Genomic DNA, 11136 nt, shown 5'->3' on the forward strand with positions numbered 1-11136 from the left:
TTTTCTTTGCAGCTCTGTTAAAATTTACTTAAGATCAAAATTGTTAATCTCATCCGTAGTCAAATCCTTCATTAATTTAATTACATTAATATTTAACAGGTTCACTTTTTAAATTTAATTTTAACATAAACACTCAATATAACAAAAATTGAAAATTAACAGTGGTTCGCTTCTTCTAACAGTGAACACTTACCAGATGGTTACAGGCTTTTTAGGAGGGACAGGCAGGGTAGGCGAGGTGCACCTGATGATAACTTCTTGGTGCAGGTGCTAAGGGAGCCAGCTAGGAAAGGTGCCCTCCTAGATCTGTTGCTAGAGAACAGAGAGGGTCTTGTGGGAGATGTGGCAATTGGCAGCCATCCCAGCCATAGTGACCATGAAGTGGTTGAGTTTAGAATTTACGGTGACAGAAGGAAAACTGCCACCAAAACTTCATCCCTGGATATGGGGAAAGCAGACTTCAGGTTGCTCAGGGAACTAGTCAGCAAGGTCCCCTGGGAAGCTGCTTTTGAAGGCATTGGCATCCATCAGTGCTGGTCAGTCTTTAAGCACTGCCTCCTAAAAGCACAAGATCAGGTGATTCCAAAATATTGAACGTCAAGCAGGCGGGGCAGAAGCCCGTCCTGGCTGACCAGGGATCTTCTTCTGGAACTTAGGCAAAAAAATAAAATGTACGGCTGCTGGAGAGAGGGTCAGACAACGTGGAAGGAATACAGGGATGCTGTTTGCATTTGCAGGGAGAAAATTTGTGTGGCCAAAGCCCAACTAGAGCTGAAGCTGGACAAGTCTGTGGGAAACAATAAAAAGGTGTTTTTTTTTAGATATGCAAACAGAAAAAGGAGCAGCAAATCCTGCACACGTTCAGGATCAGTTGGAAGTTTGTCATTCCCACCGTCATGGTCCTCCTGCTCAGGGCACCCTGGGTCCCAAAGCCCATCCTCAGCATTGAAGACGGAGGCAAAGAAGGCATTAAACATCTCTGCTTTGCCTATGTCATTGTCTGTGAGGAGACCTTCCCCTTCAAGTAGCAGACCTATGTTTTCTTTGTTCCTCCTTTTTCTGTTTGCTTCTGGGTTGTGGTAAATGGGGCCACATCAGGCAGGTGGATGGTCACTAGTGGGGTCCCCCAGAGCTCCATTTTAGGGCCAGTTCTCTTCAATGTCTTTATAAATGATTTGGATGTAGGACCAGAAGGTGTTTTGAGCAAATTTGCCATCGACACCAAAGTTGGGTGAGTTGTGGACTCAGAAGAAGGTGGAAAGGCCTTGCAGAGAGACCTGGACAGATTGGAGAGCTGGGCAATCACCAACCACATGAAGTTTAACAAAAGCAAGTGCCAGGTCCTGCATGTGGGACAGGGCAACCTTGGCTTTATGTATAGACTGGGCGACGAGATGCTGAAGAGCAGCTCCACAGAGAGGGATCTGGGGGTTGTGGTTGACAGCAAGCTGAACATGAGCCAGCAGTGTGCCCTGGTGGCCAGGAGGGCCAACCGTATCCTGGGGTGCATCAAGCACAGCATCGCTTGTTTGTCAAGGGAGGTGATTGTCCCACTCTACTCTGTGCTGGGGCGACCACCTCGAGTACTGTGTGCAGTTCTGGGCACCACAGTACAAGGACATTAAACTGTTTCAGAGTGTCCAGAGGAGGGCTACGAAGATGGTGAAGGGGCAAGAGGGGAAGATGTATGAGGAGCAGCTGAGGGCACTGGGCCTGTTCAGCCTGGAGAAGAGAAGGCTGAGGGGAGACCTCGTCGCAGTGTACAGCTTCCTCGTGAGGGGGAGTGGAGAGGCAGGTGCCAACCTGTGACAGGACCCTCAGGAATGGTGTCAAGCTGAGGCAGGGGAAGTTTAGGCTAGACGTCAGGAAGAGGTTCTTCACCAAGAGGGTGGTCGCACACTGGGACAGGCTCCCCAAGGAAGTAGTCACTGCACCAAGCCTGTCAGAGTTTAAGAAGCATTTGGACTGTGCACTTAGTCACATGGTGACTGTGCGGTGCCAGGAGTTGGACTCGATGATCCTTATGGGTCCCTTCCAACTCGGGATATTCTATGATTCTACCTGTGGTTCAACCCAGCAGGCAGCTGAGCACCACACAGCTGTTTGCACACTCCCCACTGTGGGATGGGGGAAAGAGTCAGAAAAAGAGTCAAACTCATGGGTTGAGATTAAGACAGTTTAATAGGACTATAAAATAAATAAATAAATTATTAATTGGGCAGAAAATAAAGGGGAAATAATAATAATTATATACATATATACATACATATACACAAAGCAAGTGATGCGTAACACAACTGCTCGCCACCTGCTGACTGATGCCCAGCCAGTCCTTGAGCACCTGCCTCCCCCCCTCCAAGCCAGCCCCCCAGTTTATTGCTCAGCATGACACCACATGGCATGAGACATCCCTTTGGCCATCTTGGGTCACCTGTCCTGGCTGTGTCCCCTCCCAGCTGGGCGGCACAGGGAGCTGAACTGCCCTTGGCTCTGTGTGAGCACTGCTCCACAACTAAAACATCGGTTTGTTATCAGCATTAATAACAGCCACTACGAAGAAAATTAACTGTAGCCAAAACCAGGACACTACTATATATAAACCACAAGAGACATTGGTCTTTGGCACATAGTCTGTGCGCCTCTTTACCACATTATCTTTGCCATTATTAAAAAACACATTTTGTTTCTTAAGTTGGCACCATAAGGAAGAGTAGTAGGTTATCAAACAACAGTAATGAAGACTGAAAGCCAAGAACAGAACATTCCTGTGGATATAGAAAAGCCAACAATTTTGTCTCTCTCTCTATATATATTTTTTTTGCTTATTTATTTTCTAGCATTATAATGACTAAGAAGGCAGAGCAGCACATGAGGACTAGAAATACACTCCCTGAATAAGAGGGTTTTGTCTCCAGATGAAAGTATATGGATGCTTTTTGCAATGCTGGTAAATCTGACAAATGTGAAATTACTGAAAAAGAAATACTTATTCCAAAACATAATCCATTGTTAGCAAAAGCTTTTATCTACTATTAGTATTATTTAAATTTACCTAAATTATTTTCCTACCAACAGAGCTCATGCTGCTCATTCTCTCTTCCAGACAGAAGAGACAGTACCACGTCTTGGTGCCAAATCTGGTGTAGAATCTTTTCAAGAAAAGTTTGTCATAAATGAAAGTCAGATTGCTTGAAAAAAAAAAAATATATATATATATATATATATTGCTTTCAATTTCAATCCACCTTCAAAGACTTAAAGACTTCTGGTAAAAAAGACACAGGAAAAACAAGAAAAATGTAAGAAAATGAGAAGTAAACCTATTTGAAATTTTATACTGGCTGCCAGTGTTAGTCAAAGACTAACATACAACAGATCTTCACATTTTAATTGTAGTTTCAATTTTACAATTAAAGTTTCTGTAGTTACAGTACAAAAGATGAATCAGAAATTAGAAAAGGAAGACTAAGTTGAATTTTTAGGAAGTATTCCGTTTCCTACACATACAAAATTCTGTACACTGAATTGTGACAGACTAAGAATACATTCAGCACATTCAGAAAGAAAATGTGGGTACTAAGAGACCAAGTAAAAACTGAATTGGAAATTAATATAAAATACATTAGTAACATTAAAGTATAACATTATTAACAGGGATTGCTATGGCCAGGCATTTTAAGAAATGTTTTTAGTTTACATTTTCAGGGGCATTAGAATGCAAAGTTACATGAGAAGTTCACATAAAGCAGGACAAAATACTAGATATTACAAAAACACAGATAAAGAGCAAATGCCAAGAAATTACGAAATTAAAGTACCTAAAAAATTCTCATTTGATACCTCAAGTTTACTGCAATCAAAATTTGGTTTTAATCACTAAAATTCTAATTATCTGAAAGTATTTGATAAAATACTTGCCTGTTACTTATCAACCATAAGAATTAATCAATGAATTCATAAAACTCTCTGAAGAGTAGAAAGGAAGTAAAATTTCTGCCTGTATGGAAAGGTTGGTATTAGTGATCTGCTTACTCAGCACATGCAACTTTAACTGAACGGATCCAATTTCTTAGACTGTACAAGTCACTCTGGACAGCAGCAGTATGTCACTTACAAGTATGAAAGAGAAATTTAGCATATTACATTTTTTCATTTTCCTATTGTACTGGGTCTGGCTGGAATGTTAACTTTCCCGGCAGCAGCCCATACAGTGCCGTACTCTGTACTTGTAGCTGGAACAGCAGTGTTATCACATCAGTGTTGTGTCTACTGCTGAGCAGTGCTGGCACAGCATTGGGCCTTTCTCTAACCCTCCTAGGGGGTGGGCAAAAAGTGAGGAGAGAAACATCACTAGGGCAGCTGACCTAAACCAATCAAAGGGATCTTCCGTACCATGTCACACTCAGCAATAAAAGGTGGAAACAGGAAGAAGAGGGGAGGGGTGGGTTCTCGTTGGGAAAACGTCGGTCCTCCTCTTGAACACTGGCTACATGCGTTGAGGCTCTGCTTCAAGGACGTGGTCAATCATCGCTCATTTGTGGGAAGTAGAGAGTAATTTCTTTCCTCTGCACTTCCATATCGCTTTCATTTATTTTATTTGTTTGTTTTTCTCCCTTCTTTTTATTTTTCCCTTTTCCCCTCCCTCTTCCCCTTTCCCTTTTTATTTCCCCTTAGTTAAATTGTTTAGTTCATAATAATCTTTATTTCATTATTATTATTATTTCCCTTTGATTAAATTATCCTTATCTCAACCCGTGAGTTGTTCTTTGCTTTGCTTCTCCCCCTCCTCATCTAAAGGAGGGGGAGTGAGAGAGCGGTTGTGGGGTTTAGCTGCCCAGCACGGTAAAACCACCACAGTCCTTTTTGGCACCCAACCTGGGGCTCGAACGGTTGAGATAACAATAGAATTGATTAAACGCATACAACTAACACACTTGCTTGCTAGTAACGATGTCCATTTTCCTGTTAATAATAGCTTTGATCATATGTCATGCAATCCGTGTCATATTCTCCTTTCTCCTATATATCCAATCCGACAAAGTGCTACAATCTGTGTTCACTTTTTTTAATTCGCTGTGCTGCCAAGCACTGACCTTGAGTTTAATCTGGAATTCAGGCTCTGCGCTGTTATCATTTGGGTCCCATGGAAACTATCTTTCAGAAAATATTCAGAACTACACTGCCTTCCTTTTCTCATCTGGACACCAGTTTATTAATAATATTATGAATATTATGAATATTATGAATATTATGGTACCTTTCCCTTCTTTCACAGTGGGCTAATTACAACAGTTTGGGAGTATTTTGAAGATCCATCTGTAACCCATGTATTGCTATTTCTAATTCTGAATAACAGGTTTCATTTTCTCTCTAAGATTAGTCGATTGTTTAGAAAACTTATTTGGGAATCTGTCCCGAAACAGTCTCGTGGTGAGTGGCACGGTGTGTGGGATGATGTTAGCAGATACCTGTCACGAGTGTCTCCTCCAATAGTTTTGAACTTCACCCCTGAGCAAGTGCTAAATCCTAAAAACTTGGTAGAATATTTGAGAGTTGTATGTCCTGACCCTGATAATGCCGGAGAACGACAGCTTGCAACATTGTGATGGGTCCTGGCTTATTCCTATTAAACACTGTTTAACATCATCCAGCAACTTGAAGAGAGGGAGGAAGTCTCTGAATCTGATGACCAAGTAACACACGCTGTGGCTGACCCAGAGGACCAACCAACTATGGTATCAGTCGCCCCCATAGTCAAGTCAAAACAATGGAAACGGAGGTCAGCTCGTTTAGTAAGGGAAGAAGGCTCTCCTAAGAAGGAGGGAGAAGGGGAAATGGCAGGCACCTCTAAAGCAGAGCCATCACAAAAACAGCAGGAAGAAGAGACGGAAATCATAAAGGAATCAGAAATCACTCGATCCTTATCCCTGAGTGAGATGCGAGAAATACGAAAGGATTATGGTCGACGCCCAGGTGAACACATCCTCACCTGGCTACTTCGATGCTGGGATGCTGGGGCCAATAGCCTACAATTAGAAGGCAATGAAGCCAAGCAGCTGGGATCTCTCTCTAGAGAAAGGGTAATCGACAAAGTAATCGGGAGAGGAGCACAGGCCCTCAGCCTCTGGAGACGACTCCTGGCAGCTGTGAGAGAAAGATATCCCCATAAGGAAGATATTGTATATCACATAGGCAAGTGGACCACTATGGATAAAGGTCTCCAGCATCTGCGGGAATTAGCTGTGCGGGAGATGATTTATAGTGATTTGGACAATGCCCAGACACCTCAAGACCCCGATGAAGTCCAGTGCACAACATCCATGTGGCGTAAATTTGTGCGGAGTGCACCATCAGCACATGCCAGTACCCTGGCAGCAATTCGCTGGGAGGAGGGGATGGGACCAACAATGTATGATGTGTCCTGCCAGCTTCAACAATATGAAGACAATCTCTCTGCTCCGCTACAGTCCTGTGTCTCAGCTGTGGAGAAACTGTCTAAAGGACTTGACCAGCCCGTGGAACAAGTATATTCCCCCTCATTTAGACAGAGTGATACTTCAGCCACTAAGAATCAGCATTCGCCTGCTCAAGAGAGAGAGTACCCAAGACGTACACCACGTGGCACCTTGTGGTTTTATCTGCGTGACTATGGGGAAGATATGAGGAAATGGGATGGTGTACCTACTTCAACCCTAGCTGCTCGGGTACGTGAACTGAAAGGAAATACAGCAGCAAGAAGAGGGGCTCCTAAGAGAAATGCTGCTCCAGTTTCTATTGGGCAGTACCCCAGAGGCAGTAGAAGAGCTGACGTTATTCTTGACCATGATGAAGGGACCTCTGCCTCTCATTTGCAAGAATTAAGTGGCAGACACTCCAGCCAGGACTAGAGGGGCCCTGCCTCTGGCCAGGTAGAGGAGAGGGATAACCGGATTTATGGGACTGTGTGGATCCGATGGCCTGGCACATCAGAACCACAGGAATACAAAGCTCTAGTGGACACTGGCGCACAATGCACCTTAATGCCATCAGGCTACCAAGGGACAGAACTCACCTGTATCTCTGGAGTAACAGGGGGATCCCAACAACTATCTGTACTGGAAGCTGAAGTGAGTCTAACTGGGAATGAGTGGCAAAAGCATCCTATTGTGACTGGCCCAGAGGCTCCGTGTATCCTTGGCATAGACTATCTCAAGAGAGGGTACTTCAAGGATCCAAAAGGATACCGGTGGGCTTTTGGCATAGCTGCTTTGAGCACAGAGAAGATTAGGCAGCTGTCTACCTTGCCTGGCCTTTCAGAAGACCCTTCTGTTGTAGGATTGCTGAAGGTTGAAGAACAACAGGTACCAATTGCTACTACAACGGTGCACCGAAAGCAATATTGCACCAACCGAGACTCCCTAATTCCCATCCATGAGTTGGTTCACTGACTGGAGAGTCAGGGAGTAATCAGCAAGACTCGCTCACCCTTTAATAGTCCTATATGGCCAGTACGAAAGTCTAATGGCGAGTGGAGGATAACAGTGGACTATCGAGGCCTGAATGAAGTGACGCCACCACTGAGTGCTGCAGTGCCGGACATGCTAGAACTTCAGTACGAACTAGAGTCAAAGGCAGCCAAGTGGTACGCCACAATTGATATTGGTAATGCATTTTTCTCCATCCCTTTGGCAGCAGCATGCAGGCCGCAGTTTGCTTTCACTTGGAGGGACATCCAATACACCTGGAATCGGCTGCCCCAGGGGTGGAAACACAGCCCTACCATTTGCCATGGACTGATCCAGTCTGCACTGGAGCAAGGGGGAGCTCCTGAGCACCTTCAGTACATTGACGACATCCTCGTGTGGGGCAACACAGCAGAAGAAGTTTTTGAGAAAGGGAAGAAAATAATCCAAATTCTCCTGAAAGCTGGTTTTGCCATTAAACAGAGCAAGGTCAAGGGGCCTGCACAGGAAATCCAGTTCTTGGGGGTAAAATGGCAGGATGGACGTCGCCATATTCCAATGGATGTGATCAATAAAATAACAGCAATGTCTCCGCCAACTAGCAAAAAGGAAACACAAGCTTTCCTAGGCCTCGTGGGATTCTGGAGAATGCATGTGCCAGGCTATAGTCAGCTTGTGAGTCCTCTATATCAAGTGACTCGAAAGAGAAACTATTTAAAGTGGGGCCCTGAGCAACAACAGGCATTTGAACAAATCAAAAAAGAAATAGCTCGTGCAGTAGCCCTTGGGCCTGTCCGTACTGGACCAGCTGTGCAAAATATACTGTACACTGCAGCTGGGGAGCATGGCCTCACCTGGAGCCTTTGGCAGAAAACCCCAGAAGAAACTCGAGGTCGACCTCTGGGCTTCTGGAGTCAGGGCTACCGAGGATCAGAAGCCAATTACACCCCAACTGAAAAAGAAATACTCACAGCATATGAGGGTGTTCGAGCTGCTTCAGAAGTTGTGGGTACAGAGGCACAGCTCCTCTTGGCACCGCGGCTACCTGTGTTACATTGGATGTTCAAAGAGAAAATTCCCACTACACACCATGCAACTGATGCTGCATGGAGTTAAGTGGATAGCGTTAATTACACAGCGGGCTCGAATGGGAAAACCCAATCGCCCAGGAATCCTGGAAGAGATTATGGACTGGCCGGAAGGCAGAGATTTCGGAGTGCCAACAGAAGAGGTAACCCGTGCTGAAGAGGCACCACCATACAATGAGTAGCCAGAAGACAGAAAGCAGCATGTGTTGTTTACTGACGGATCCTGCCGTGTGGTAGGGAGCCATCGGACATGGAAAGCTGCTGTGTGGAATCCCATACGACGAGTTGTGGAGGCCATGGAAGGGGAAGGTGAGTCGAGTCAGTATGCAGAAGTAAAAGCCATACAACTAGCCTTAGATATTGCCGAAAGAGAAAAATGGCCAGCATTGTATCTCTACACTGACTCATGGATGGTGGCAAATGCTCTGTGGGGGTGGCTGCAGCAATGGAAAAAGAGCAACTGGCAGCGCAGAGGTAAACCTATCTGGGCTGCTACCCTGTGGCAAGATATTGCTGCCCGGGTAGAAAACCTGGATGTTAAAGTACGTCATGTAGATGCCCATATGCCCAAGAGTCGCGCTACTGAAGAACATCAGAACAATGAAGAAGTGGATCGAGCTTCGAAAATTGAAGTGGCTCAGGTGGACCTAGACTGGGAACGTAAGGGTGAGCTGTTTGTAGCTCGATGGGCCCATGAAACATCAGGACATCTGGGGAGGGATGCCACTTACAGATGGGCTCGTGATCAAGGGGTGGACTTGACCATTGAGGCCATCACACAGGTTACCCATGAGTGTGAGACCTGTGCTGCAATCAAGAAAGCCGTGAAGGTAAATTCTCCCTGGAACAGGGGGAGACGGCTAGGGTTTCAATATGGTGAGGCCTGGCAAATTCACCATATTGGACCACTCCCAAAAACCTGCCAAGGCAAACGGTACATACTCACCATGGTAGAAGCAACTACTGGGTGGCTGGAAACATACCCTGTAAACCATGCCACGGCCCGAAACACTATCTTGCGCCTGGAAAGACAAGTACTGTGGCATCATGGTACACCAGAGAAAATTGAGTCTGACAATGGGAGTCACTTCCGAAACAATCTTGTTACCTCCTGGGCAAAGAGGGATGGTATTGAGTGGGTGTACCACATCCCTTATCACCCACAAGCCTCTGGGAAGGTTGAGAGGTACAATGGACTGTTAAAGACTATGTTACGAGCATTGGGTGCTGGGACGTGGAAACAATGGGACACAAATCTACCAGAAGCCACTTGGCTAGTTAACAATAGGGGGTCTGACAGCCGTGCTGGTCCTGCTGAAACAAAACCCCTACACACTGTGAAAGGAGCTAAAGTTCCCGTTGTGCATGTAGGAAGGTGGATGGGGAAGGCAGTGTGGGTTGCTCCTGCCTCGGGAAAAGGCAAACCCACTTGTGGGATTGTCTTCGCCCAAGGACCAGGGTATACCTGGTGGGTCATGCAAAAGAATGGGGATATCAAGTGTGTGCCTCAAGGAGATTTGACATTGAGAGAAAACTAATCTGTAATCTAAGTTATATGTTGTAGGAAGATGCTGTAGGATCAACGACAGGTCAATTTTGCAAGGAGCCGGGCAGTGCAACAAGGACTTGAGCTAAGCTGGTGCTGGTGTCCAGACATCCAACTCCGCCTGCCTTGAGTGGCCACTTTGGCAGATGAAGACCTAATCATCAACAGTTCTTATGAACATTTTCCAAGAAAGACCTATGGAATGAAAAGATACACCTGCCTATTAATCCTGTCCTGTTAAATGACAAGGAATAATGATGAGAATGTTTGTATGCTAAAGTATGGGGATCTGAGCGTGACACAAATGTTATGGAATAAGGGGTGGAGGTTGTACTGGGTCTGGCTGGAATGTTAACTTTCCCGGCAGCAGCCCATACAGTGCCGTACTCTGTACTTGTAGCTGGAACAGCAGTGTTATCACACCAGTGTTGTGTCTACTGCTGAGCAGCAGTGGCACAGCATTGGGCCTTTCTCTAACCCTCCTAGGGGGTGGGCAAAAAGTGAGGAGAGAAACATCTCTAGGGCAGCTGACCTAAACCAACCAAAGGGATATTCCATACCATGTGGTGTCACACTCAGCAATAAAAGGTGGAAACAGGAAGAAGAGGGGAGGGGTGGGCTCTCGTTGGGAAAACGTCGGTCCTCCTCTTGAACACCGGCTACATGCGTTGAGGCTCTGCTTCAAGGACGTGGTCAATCATCGCTCATTTGTGGGAAGTAGAGAGTAATTTCTTTCCTCTGCACTTCCATATAGCCTTCATTTATTTTATTTGTTTGTTTTCCTCCCTTCTTTTTATTTTTCCCTTTTCCCCTCCCTCTTCCCCTTTCCCTTTTTATTTCCCCTTAGTTAAATTGTTTAGTTCATAATAATCTTTATTTCATTATTATTATTATTTCCCTTTAATTAAATTATCCTTATCTCAACCCGTGAGTTGTTCTTTGCTTTCCTTCTCCCCCTCCTCATCTAAAGGAAGGAGAGTGAGAGGGCGGTTGTGGGGTTTAGCTGCCCAGCACAGTGAAACCACCACACCTATTCATGAATGAGAGAAATATCAGTACG

Source organism: Netta rufina (assembly GCF_964035555.1).
Source record: "Netta rufina genome assembly, chromosome: 1".
Lineage (NCBI taxonomy): Eukaryota > Metazoa > Chordata > Aves > Anseriformes > Anatidae > Netta > Netta rufina.